The sequence below is a fragment of the Lissotriton helveticus genome, chromosome 3_1 (assembly GCF_964261635.1).
Source record: "Lissotriton helveticus chromosome 3_1, aLisHel1.1, whole genome shotgun sequence".
NCBI classification, from domain to species: domain Eukaryota; kingdom Metazoa; phylum Chordata; class Amphibia; order Caudata; family Salamandridae; genus Lissotriton; species Lissotriton helveticus.
Genome location: NC_136061.1, coordinates 986,865,991 through 986,879,402, shown reverse-complemented (window position 1 = coordinate 986,879,402; position 13,412 = coordinate 986,865,991).

Here is a 13,412-nt window from a genome sequence, read left to right as displayed (position 1 = left end):
TGTATCCCCCACGGCACTCTTACATAAACATCCTGCACATAATCCTCCAAGATATAGTCAGTTAATGATCCTCCCCTCAGAGCTCTCCAGCACGACCTCCTCTCGTAGCCTGTGTGTGTCAGCCATGCTCCTATGCAGGGAGCCTGAACAGTGCTTATGCTTCAGCTGCAGGGGGCATGAGTCCTGCTCATGTTGCCCCTCTAGAGGGCACAATAAAGCTGATGATCTCTATAGGAGGCAGTTACAGTGCTCGCGCTGGCTCTATAGGATAGTGAATGAGTAGTGCTGATATTGGGGTAGAAGTATAAAGTGTACCTGAAAAAAGGACTGGACAATATGACTGGCGGGTTAAGGGACAGAGGTGGGAGGATTCCTTCCATTTCAGAAGGGACCAATAACCTACAGCTGCAGGGTACAGTATAGGAAAAGCACAGGTAGTACTTAAGTGCCCTCTATAGGTGCAAGCATAATGGCCACATGTTGGTGTTTCTTCAATAGGGGACATAGCTAGCACTAAGAGGATTTCTCCATAAGAGTGGGAAGTGCCCTAGCTTCACTGATGGGTCACCCCCTGTGCACAATCATTTTCTTTAGAGGAAACCATTGCACTCATGTTTCCGCGCTATATAAAACTTTATCAAATAAAAATAAAATAAATAAATGGGTGCATGGGCAGTATCATATGCCCACTGCAGAGTCCCTGCATAGTGTTTATGTATTCTCTATGTAGAAAGGGATAGAGTCCATGTTTCCTGAATATTGGGCATGAGGTGGGCTCGTCATTTCTCTAGAGCAGTGTGGGTACTGGTTTCTTAGGGCACATGGCTTGTGCCCACTTCTCCTATGGAGGGAACATGCATGGTGAAGGTTGCAAGGCGTGTACCCACCTCTCTTCTTCCAGGACCATCAGCAGTGCCACACTTCCCGCGCTGCAGGGGCAGATTTACTGCACACCATCACTCTTCGCAGATATTGTGCTGGTTGTTTCTGCTCGAGGACTAGGCGAGGTGCCAAAGAAGTGGGGGGCGAGGAGCCGAATTCCATGCAGATGTGCTTCCCAAGAAAGCAGGATGAAGTGACTCATTCCTTTGGCTCCTCGGCTCCCCATCTGCAGTGAAACACATGTCATGTCTCGGGTCTGGGGCTGTCTGAACAGCTAGTTTCCAGATTGGTGAGAGGTCCCGGATGCAATGCTACTGGCTTGAGTGTAAAAGAAGAGTTTATCTTCGTAATGTGAGGGTATCTAGTCCTACGAAAGTGCAGCACACTGTCGGGTCCATCCGCTCTGCCTGTCAGTGCGCCACCATGCATTCTCTTTGGTACCTGTTTCTATAGTTCTATTGTTTTTGTCTTTGTTTGTCCTAGAGGAGCCATTTTGTCTATTCTAACAGAATTTGCTGTGTTTCGTTGCCTGTTTTTGATGCCACGTCACCACCATAATGGATGAATTGTTAACAACTTGAACCAATGTGGGTAAGTGCACTGCCTCCACGCCTCATTTGAAGGGTGCGTTGAGAAAAAGCTGCTTACACGAGAATGCACTTTAATGTGGCACAGAATGGAAGTAGAACAAGGACACCAGACATAAAAAAATGTACTGGAGCAAAGTAAATTCCCAATGAAGGAAGTGGGAAGGCATTTTAAGCCTCTTTTCTTTCCATGCAGTTAGCAATGGTAGTCAGTGGCGGCCACTGCCAGTCTAAAGTGGAGAGGCGGCGAGGGGTAGGGGTGTCAGAGGGGTGGGGGTTTAGAGGAATAATAATAAATAAATAAATAAAAAAGACTTACCTGTTGGCCAAACTGACATGCCAGCCTCACCTGTCCAAGACTTCACCATGGCTGAGGCTGCTCAGGCAGTGATGAATAAAATGATATTAAAATTGTTTTTATTTTCATTTTATTTTTCATCTGCTGGCAGTGGGGCGACGCTCCTCCGCTATTACGGAGGAGCTGTGCCTGAGTCCAGTCTTCCGTCGTTGTACCCATCGTTCCTTGCCTCTGCTGTCCACCGTTGGTTAAGCAGTACCGCGATGCCTGAATAAACTATTGTTTAAGCTTTGAGGAGACTTGCCCTTCAAAGTCTTCTGGGGAAGTGGGTGGTTTGTAGTGGCGCTCAACAGACAAGAAAGGAGTCGATCCAACCTGCAGGTTTTACACTGGATGAAGGATAGGAACCAATTAGAAGCTTTCCCAGTTAAACCAAGATGGTCTTCCATGGGTGACTGTGTCACCTCCCCAAACAGCCCGGTTGGCTGCTAGGAGTACCGACAGACAGAGCGGTGCCCCATTGTCCTGAGCTGCTTGCCAGGTGAGGTGATGCACGTTCCCCTTGAAATTAAGGAGGACCACCAGAAGTGAACAGGTGATATTTACCAATATTGTTCACAAATGATCTTATTATTATTTTTTCACTTTTTAGCAGTAGCATTAAAGTTAATGGGTCCTGAAGAAGCGGTAGGCACCATATTGGGCTTGTAATTGTCCGCAGAAACATGTCGACCAGTAAACCCAGTCAGAAGTTATTTGTTTGAACCATCTGACTTTTTTGCACTCTTCGGTTTTTAGTCTTGGAAGTGCACGACTCCAGAATAAAGTTGTCAATGCGTACACTCTCCAATTTTATTAAGAGCACATTATCTTTTCATTTATCACTCATGCACTGCTTTCCAGTTACTAACAGACAAGCATCCACCAATCATCTTGGATAAATCCTAAGAACAAGTAATCTCAAATATCCTATGAGATGCCTTAAACTTGGACTGCTTACTATGTGAAGTAAACCAAATGATGAATTGGGCGGTACAGGAAGAGTAACTGATGGACACTTTTCACATTAGGTAATATGTCCGGTTTTGGCTTCTAGTGGTAAGCACACATATAGCCTTCTGAACACACACATAGCCTTCTCCCTGTTCAAGACCCACAGTTACTTTGTGTTTTTCATGACTTGTTAGGGGGAGTGTAACTGTTGAGGTCGGTAAATATTCCCTCGGACCCTCAATCTATCCTTTCTGTTTGTTGTGACTCTGTCAAAGGCCACTGATAGATCAAGATTGAGTAGCTTGCATGTCCTGTGTGAGGTCATCCTCAAAAATAAATTAGGGTATAATCTGTTCTTCTTCTGTTGAGTAGACGTCTCATTCAAGTAGTTTCTAGGGAACTGTGTGTCTGATTTTTGTCTAAGTCTTTTGGGTTGAGAAGCATCTCCCAATAAGAACCTTGACAAGCTGTTTTAGATTATGGTGGTGCTTCCCCTAAGTACAGTAAATTGTTTCAGATGTTATGGAGAATTGTTGTTATGGGTTCGCTCTGGAGATAGTTTAAAAAATACTTACGGTATGGCTCAACAAGAGATCCGGAGTTTGTGCCTGGACTGAGAAGTTCCTTAAGTGGAAATATTACTAAGGCAGGGAGCTCGAATACTATGGGCTTCTGGAGGTGTTTTTGTCAGATATTCATTTTTCGATAGAGGTTTTTTGCTATGATATCCAGGTACTTAAGAAATGGACTAATGTTTGGGCAATCTTGAGGATTTCTCAGTTTTTTTACTCATTTAAAAATTTACTTTTTTGGAAGTACGTGGTATTGATGATTCAGTTTGAGTCATTTTTTTTTCTTTGTTAGTAGAGGCTTTGTAGAGTTTCATGCATTTGTGGTTGGGTAATATGTCCTCCTGTGTCTTGTAAAAAGACAAATGCCTTGTGCCAGTTCTCCTTTCAGAGGGCCACGGGCATGCAGGGGTTACTGGCCACAACAGTGGTGGTTGAGGCCTTTTACTCCTGATGCCCTGAGGCCTGAGCTACTGTGGATCCTGAACAACTGGGCCAAGTACCCCTTCTGCACTTGAGTCTCAGTGGTACGTGTGGATGAGCGGTCAAAGGCTCCATCATGGGGAAGAGTAGATACAGATTAGTGAACATGACTCAACACTAAGTAAAAGAAGTATTTCATTTCTAACTCGATCGCATTCAAAGGCATAATGACATTCAAAAGGAACAACACAATCTCCTTGTGATCGGGGATCTAATATGTGTCTGGAAAATCACTGTCCCACTCTCTTCCTTGCAGTGTGGTCAGGTTTATTCCCCATTCACTGGTGGCCGCATCCAGGGACTGCTCACTAGTAGGTCGCACTTAAAAGACCCCCTTTTTACTCTTGGGAATTAGTCAAAAGTGCCTCTGGTGCTGTAGCACTCTCAGCAGCGAGTCCCCCAGGACCGAATAGGCCTGATTCAAGTATAACATGCTCTGGCAGCACAGAACCATTCAGCGTTTCAGCTAGTGCCCTGACCGTGTGCACTTGCAAGCTCTTGCCCTGTTTGAAAAAGTCAGGATGTTCATGGCATCACCCAGCAGACGCAGGCCTTCCCCCTACTGGCGCTGTCAGCTTTCTCTGTGATCAGAGATGCTCCCAGCTTCCATGGGTTCTCTAAGTCAGTTTTACCATATGGTTGATTTAGTTGATCTTCAGGCTCTTGACCAGATCCCAGGGGTGATGCAACATCTTCCTTGGTATCCTCAGAAGTCCTCTGTGTTGGTTGTTGCAGATCTTGATACACAGGCTCAACCTGCAGGTCACAGCTTCTACTTCCTCGGGTAATGGCCCGAACCCTTGGCAAAACCCAGTACCGCCAGCCCCTCCTGGCATATGGGGTTACCACAGCACTTGCTGGTGCAATCACCCACAGTACGGCTACCCCTCCTGGCATACAGGGTTGTCGCTAAGGTGTATACAAGTCTTGTCAGCTAAATTACTTAAACTGTGGCCCTCTTTGGCATACACGGTCACTACACCGAGGCAGTATGCACTTGGCACTCCTTCCACAGCACACGATGCACGGCAAAGCCCACTGTGGCCCTCACCTGTCAGATGGGGGTTGCTGAAACACTCGTGTACATGGGCAACAAGCCGATCAGTGCCCAGCCATCTCCTCACACCTCACACTGTGAGTCCTCTCGTTGGGATCCCCACTGGACCTCGCTCCCTCCAATAAGCTCCTATTTTTCACAGGGAACACTGGCTTTGGCAAGCAGGCAGGTGCTGGTGCTCTAGGCTCAGTGCAAAGGTTCTTGGTTTCCCTGGGTGATGTCCCCTCACCTAGCAAGGAGACTAGCAAGTCTTGGCCCCCAATTCTGGTCACAGGCGGAAGTCTAGAAAAACTTCCCCTCCTCCCACAGCATATCTTGGCAGATGCCACCTTTTGAGGTCTCAACTAGGGGTGGGAGTAACTGGCATGGCTCTCTCTAGCATAATTATTCGTAACTATGCATAATTGTTTAAGAAACGGAATCCAGCACTAAGCGCTATTTTCTTAGTACAAAATGCACCCTCACATCCAAAATGGGCCAGAAGATGCACTTTGCCCTAAGAAAATAGCACTAAATGCTACAGAGCACAAACAGCAGTAGCCAGCAGATGCTCACTCTCTCTTACTTTGTTGTTGTTCTGCTCCTGAAGTAGGATTTTTGCCAAAAATTACTCTCAAGCTATTTTCACAAATTTAGCATCACAAGAGTAATGCATAATTACTGAAATTACTCAGATTACTCAGGCAAGTTAAAATTGCTGCAAGGTCTAGTCTCAACCTCCCCTTCTTATAGTCCAATGTAATTTAGGGTCTAGGTTTTGAAGTTTTATGTTGGGGTTTTGTTTCGTTTGAAGTGTACATTTATCTCTCTCTTCTTACTCTTGAAAGGCAGTCTGTCACAGCAGGAGAGACTCCGAAAATGACAGTCCCACTACACAGGCCATGGGAGTGACTAGAGTTCATATCTGGATGTAGCCACAGTGGTATGTGCAGCAAAAGGTTAATCGCATCCTCCCAACCCCACTCTGTATGATTCCCTAATCAGCCCCATCTCCTTCCTGAGAGGTGTAACTTTCTTGTGATTTATCCCCGAATTAAAAAGCACCCTTTTGAAGTGTACAGGGGGAGTCTCTCTCTCCCCTCTTCCAGTATGTCTTACCCAGTTCATAGGAACGCAGTAATTCGCAAATCTGTCTGGAAGGATGCCTCTACTCCTCATGTCTTCACCAGGCAGGCCTAGACTTGCCAAAATAGAACCCAGGGTCCTCCATGTGATGTTCTACTGCAGGCACATTTGCACTCAATGTACATACTCGAGCACACATTCTGTTCAGTACTGCCACCTTCATGTATTGTGCCACCCCAGGCATACAAACATCAAGCACACACAATCACTCCATGGACACTTTTCAGTACTGTACCCTTTCTGTGTTGTGCCATGGTGTGCAATTTGCAAACACACACATTGCCAGCAGACACACAGACCATGCACACACTGCACAACACTTCACCCTTTATGTATTGTACTTCTCGCAAGCTCACATAAACCTAGCACATACATCTCTTGTGCACCCACTGCACAGCTACATCTCTCATGTAATGTATTCCTCACAGGCATACATACACTTAGTATATGCACTATCCATGCTTCTACTGCACAGCACTGTTTGATCAGTGTACTGTGCATTTCCCAGGCACACACATATCCAGTCACCACTCCTTCGCTGCACAGCACTCTACATCCAACTGACGTAGGCCAACTGTGAGTTAAGCACACAGCAGCGGACCTTTTAAAAAGATGAGTGGGCCTGTAGACCTCACTCCAGTGAAACAGGGAAAAAAAAGGACCTGTTCACTCCTAATGATCATTACACGATATGCTGCCACAACCATGCTGTTTTACTCTTGGTGAAAGCGGTAGCTGTCCACCTCTATGAGGGCAGTGCTTTGGGTGGCCCTTCCAGTCCAAGAAGACAACAATCTATGAGACAGGACTATGTCATGGCTCACACGAATGATCTGTATTTGCCTATGACAAAAAATCAGCATTAGGATAACAGTACAGTTGTGCAGGGGTTTTACCATGCAGAGGACTTTTGTGTCGCAACACCTTGATTGCCGCCAATTTACCTATTCCACCAAAATGTTAGCCAAAAGTTCACCAACTACCCATCCACACTAATTGTCACATAAGTCAAGAAACTTACAGAAATAATATTGACATCATCCTACTTTGTCACAGCCCTTCATGCTTTATATTGTTGGTGAAGGAATAAAAGCCATAGCCGGTTAATAGTTCCAGCCAAACTAGTACCAGTTTTAAGAAGGCTCTGGGCACATTTCTGCAGTGAGAATGTATGTCAATGCATCTATCTAATTTGTTCTGCTTAGGTTTCAATACTATATGATGATTCATCTGCACTACATGCGGCATTACCCTGCAGTTAACATTTTTAGGTCAAAGTCTACTAGACACTGTAGCTGTCTAGTTTGCTAACAGCTTCTTGGGGGCATTCTGAAAACTTCCCTGGGAATGCGTTCTGCCCATAGCTTACAATTAGCTTTGTGTTTTGTAACTCACATTTTATTGCTTTCTATTTGCTGACATTATATTTTTTATGCCGTCTAGCTTGATATTGTCCCTCCCATGGAACAGAGCCTATTTACTATCTTTTTCCAGGAGTGCGCAGGCTTTTCAGGCTCTTTCTTGTGAGGAGCATAATGTTTACTTTTCTTTCTCCAACTTCAAATGAGAGGATTCCTGAGACAATCTTGTTATGAAAGGCTTTTCTCTGGCAAACAACAAAATTTTAAAGCCTATATATTAACTGTGCAGATATTTCACAATATATTAGTACTAGGAAAGCACAAATGAAGCACATCTTTTGTAATTCTGAAGTGTGATGGAAATAAATATTTTAAAACAAATCAACACACTAGGGAGGTGGTTACGATGTCAGGCGGAATCACTACAGCCCGACACCAACTCAGTCATAGGACCGACCGACACCCGATTGGCGGTCCTGAGCACCTCCTTAGGATGCGACCGAACACTCTATGGACGCATTCCTACATTTTACTATGGCAGCATGCATTCTGGCGGTAAACCGGCCATAATGCATGCTCCCATAGTGAAATAGGAGGTGCGGTTCATCCCTGCGCCCTGTGGCAGGCACCACAAGGTGCTGGCCACAAGGTGCAGGAATCAATAGGGGGTCACTATAGGTGCCCCCTCGGCCTCCAACCGGAGGTCATGCACCCAGGGGGGCCCTGCCGGAGGCCCCCAATGAAGCTTTCTGACATGGTTTCAATGTCAGACAGGCCGGCATGGAAACCATGTCAGAAACCGTCATCGTAATCTCAAGGGCGGAAAGGCCCGCCCTTGAGATTACAGGCCGGATTCCAGCAAGCAGATGGGCTTACTACAACCAGCAGTTCCTTCCATTCATGAAGATTTTCTATTCAGTTCTGGCCAGCTATTATTGTTCTACCTTTGTCTGCTGAAGTACACTTCCTGCTCGTCATCGTCATCCTTTTGAACTGTCAGTAAAGCTTCACCAATATGTTTTGCGAGATTATTTGCAATATTTCATAAGGCAAAAAAGCAAATTATATTTTAGCAAGGTAAAATTTGGATTTACCGTCTTTTTAGAACTATATGCTGTTTCTGTGACGCATATACTTTGGCACCGTTTATCTTGCTAAACAAAATGAACCCATTTTGTCGATGAAATGCCTGGAGGAAAGAATTTGTTTAGGTGCCTGTATTGATAAATCTAATGTGCTCCTTGTGCTTGTGATGGTGCTGCTGCCATTAGAAGTACACACTGAAGGGGTGTCTGTGATGTGTGAATTATTTATGTATATGTATATGTGTGTTGCTCAAGCGTAAATTCGCTTGATTTCTGTACAGTGCTGCAATGCCTAAACTAGCCTCGTGAATGCAAAATAATGGTCATAAATAAATACTAACATAAAGTCAGAAAAGGCGTGACCTTGACAGACGCAGGGCCCAATTCAGAGTTTGGCTGGTGCAGGGGCATAGCTTTGTGAGGGAGTTGTGAGGGAGGGTTTTCGGGTGTGACCCGCCTCCCTCAAATAATTGCATTCTTGGCTTGGTAATAGGGTTTGGGGCCCTGAACCCCGCCAGTGTCCATTTTTCTTATTGTATCTTAAGAATACAAGACAAAACAGTGACCTTTGATGTAAAACAGGAGAGAGCGGCAGAGATGTACACGTGGTGGCTGAATTCCAAAATGTATAAGAAGATAACCTGAAATCAATACCGGCTTCCCTGTTGGTTCAAACTATGTGATCCAAGGCAAACATTTTATTTCACAGAACCTCTTTTTTAATTATCACACGAGATCACTTTTAAATGCCTGGGTACATAATATGCGCTGTACAAACACCTCTTATGTTTGATAAACTACAATGTTGCTACATCTATAATAAGAATATAGGCCACATTTACGGTTTACATGACTACTGACTTGCCTCGTAGTTCACTATTGGCATTGTCATTCTGTAAAAACCTGTATTTGGTCGGGGGCAAGCGAGATTTGCCCGGCGGTATTGCCTCTGTGACCCACGAATTATTAATCAATGAAGAGGCAGGCGCTGGAGACTGGAAAGCAGGAAACAAGGTTTTATTCTCTCCGGAGGAGAACACAGCAAAACAGACAGCAGGTATCGTTCTGAGGTGCTCTAACTTATTTCTGGGGCCCTGGCCCTTATATTCAGTCTTTAGCGGTTTTATTACAGTTTACATACTCATAACAATGCTTTGATGTACGGAAAAGACATTCCTGGAATCCCCCTTTGGGCCCGTTCCCACACATTTTTACAGTGGAAGTCCCCCCCCTGGTCACAGCAGGTGATGACTATCGCGCAGCTGGATATTCCGCCAATTCATGGAATGCGGGGTTCGATCGGATCTCATGGGGTGGGGGCTTTGATCAACTCGGGGGTCCTTTGATGAGGGAAGCTTTCTATTGCACGGGGAGGGGCAAGGGATAGTATCGGCAGAGCTGGGTGTCGGCCTGGGAACGAAGAAGACAAACGGGCACACGGGGAAAAAGGGTTTGCATCAAAGGGCCGGGGACCAGGAAAGGGAAGAAGGGAGGTGTTGCGCTGGGAACAGGATGGGGGTCTGAGGAAGGGCAGCGCTGAAGAGGGGTTTATGATTCAAGGCAGGTGCAAGCAGGGGGTTGGTCAGCGTGCAGGCTCGGTGAGGGCGAAGGGCCATGTCGGGGGCCAGTGGCATGAAAAAGGGCTTGTTCTGATCAGGGCATTAAAAAATGGCGGGTGCGCACGAAAAGTGTGGCATCGGGGGAAGAGGCAAGATGGCGCAGATAATGTTCACCAAACCGTGCTAATTTTCCACAGTCCTCCCTTTAACATATTCAAGACATCTTGCTGATTCATTTTCTACTCAGTTCTACTCTGCTGGGCATAAGAAAAAGCAGTAGGAACCCTAGGTGAAGGAGTAGTAAACATTACATTTAAGATCTCTAGTTTTAGGAGGCGGACCTATTGATAAACTTTGATAAACTTGTGTAGCAGGAAAGTCATAGTAATGCAATAAAAAAATAATTCGAAGTGCGTACATTTCATAAGGTGAACTGATGGATTGTTACATAATTAATACAATGCGGGCTGGGAGAGAAACGAGACGTAGCAGAAATGATAGTGAAGGAATGTTCGAAGTTTAGTAAGTTGTCGGCAAGTTTTTTCGTCTTCTGTTGGCACTGTGGAGTACCGGCGGTGGAGCTACGAGTCCAGCTCTATTCTAAGTTCCGTGTTGCAGAGCACGACCTTTTCCTCGCGTTTCTGATCAGAAAGGTCTTTTTCGCCCTGCGTCCTTTGGGATCAATAGTCAATAAGTTCAGGAGGAAGAAGAGTGCTCAAATAGTCCATAGGGTAGGTCGGAGGAAAAAAAGGGGGGGGGGATGGAGCAAGGCCAGATCGGGAACAAACTAGGGAAACGAGATATTCAGGTGAGCGGGCTCATGACCGCGTCTAGAGAGCGGGGACCTTTTGGCACACATTCGAACATGGAGCGGGGGCATCAGGTTAGCCCTCTCCTCTCCTTTTGTTGTAGATAGTGCCTCGTCCTGTAGCTCTGTTCTGTCGCGGTCTCGCCTTGGCCCATGTCGCAGACGTTCCATAGTCCGTAGTCAGGCCACGTGCTCCCACATCCGGTCCTTCTTTCCTCCGGCAGCCGTACCCTTGCAGGAGTTCGAAAAAGACAGTCTTTTAGAGAATTGGTAGAGGAAAGTAACCACATAAGTCTATTTCTCTCCCAGCCCCAAGTAAATGAGAATAGAGACGTCCGTTATGTTAGTGTTCACAACTGACATATAAATGATCGATGGTGAGCTTTGCCGGTTTTACTATGACTTTTCTTCACGATTGTTTAATATAATCACGACAGTTCATCTGAATACAGGCCTGACAATGCTATACCGTTCTCTAGGGGTCTATATTTAAAAAGGGTGTCGTGAGCTATCAGCACAGTACTAACAGGCATCTCGACGTGGGACAAACATAGGCAAACATTTTTCCTATTATCACTGCCTCCTGCCTTTTACCTAAACATTTTCGCTTTTCGACAATGCTCATTGTAATGGTTATCTTTGCTTCGGTCTAATCTTTGACTTTGTAAAACATCATTCTGGTTCCTATGCGGCCTCTCACGGCCTAATTACAAAATTTGAAAAGACAGGGATCTTATGGGAAAACAATTAGGGACATAGAAAACGGTGGTGGGGGATAGTCAAAAACTCTTATCGGGGGGGCAACTGAACGCAATACTGGGCGCGTCCTGGGAAGATGAGGGGTTTCGGTTACTTTTATGGTTTGGGTATCGTGACAATTCGGAACGGGGAAGGTCGCGCTATCTGGGGCACTCTATTCCATCAGGGGAGCCGCTGACGTAGTTCCCTTATTACGGGTCAGATTAGGGAACCTCAGTCGTCTTACCCGTCCTTTCCCTTATGGCCAATTCAAAATAGTTTTCGGAAAGGAGAGGTAGTGGCACAGCGTTGGGGCGATTGTATTAAAGACAAGTTTTGAGCAAATACTGGCGGTATTTGAAGCCAATTGGGTGGTGTGCTAGGGGTGGTAGTCTGCCAATTTCGGAGCTAATCGCTTGGAAGAGTGGGAGTGTGAAGGAGAGAGAGAGAGAGAGAGAGAGAGAGAGAGAGAGAGAGAGAGAGGGAGAGAGAGAGAGAGAGAGAGAGAGAGAGAGAGAGTGCAACGGCAGGCTAAATAGTACACGTGCGACAGGAGGGTGGCAGTGTATTCGAGAAAGGCTATTTAGTGCATTACACAGCAAAGGACAGTTATGGGTCTGCGTTAGAATCTTGAAAGCATGCAGTTTGAGGCGGACGAGCATTAGACAGGGTAGAGGGGGCATGCTTTGAGAAAAAGAGAAAAAAGGGGAGGTACCGTTGTGTCGCACTTTCTTGCACTCTTGGTCCTTCGACCAGTTGAGTCAACGCTTCAGTCACACACACACATTCTCTCATAGTTTCGGATCATACGTGACATGGGTTCATTCGTGCAGCCTGGTTTAAGGGTGATCATTTTTCATCAGATCATACTAGTTTTACGGGGGTGTGCTACAATAGTACGGGGGTGTGCTACAGTAGTTTGCAGGCGTGCTTATGTGCCATCTTGCAGCGTTGGTCCGCTTCGGGTATTAGACGGGGCAAGGCTTCAGATCCTCGTCATACCTCGGTTGCGGCCCCTGATGTAACCTGCAGAGGGAGGAAAAAGAGGGGAAGGGAGGGGGACAACATTCGCGCATATAAAATACATGGATTCGAGAGTCCTTTACTGACCTCATACTCGTCTTTCCTCATCGGGGTAGAGTCCCCGGGGATATGGTTTCTGGAGTCGGGGGGGGCAGTGTGTCCCTATAGGTCGTGTGCGGGGAAACGTGAAAAGGGAACCAGAGGTGCCTAGTGCGAGGTGTCTAGTTAGCAGATGTATCTCACTATCGGGGTCCTTAAAAATCTCCTTCAACGCTGTGACGTTCTAGGGTTCTTCAGTTCTAGGGTCAGCTCTGTTCCCTAATACCTTTGAGTCGTTGTACTTTATAACATTTACATCGTTTTATTTTACCCTTTCTTTTACATTCCCTCATTTATACCGTTCTTTTTACCCATCCTTGGAAGTCGAGGTCTTCCTCCATGCGAGAGTTCATGAGTCAGTCGCGTACCTTGAAGGCAGAGTGTCGTGTCGTAGACCCGATCCGTCCTCCAGGGTTGGGCAGCCATCTTCTTAATAACCTTAAAGAGGGAGCATAGTAGGGTGCACAGAAAAGAACTCTCCCGCCCATCCCATATTTTCAGATAAAGCATGCAATACCCGTTCATCATTTCGAAGACCTTTATTTTTGCAAAATCATAGCACGTGGACTTATGAGGGTGCAGTCGTATTTGGCCGGACACGGTAATGGCTAAAGTGCGTACAGTGGGGTGTTGTTTTGCAGCAATAAGAACGTTAGAAAGTTTTTAGCAATTCATTTGTAGCAAGCTTAGAACGTCTATCAGTTGGCCGGGGGCTCGGGGGCGTTTATTTCATAATTTAGAAGCA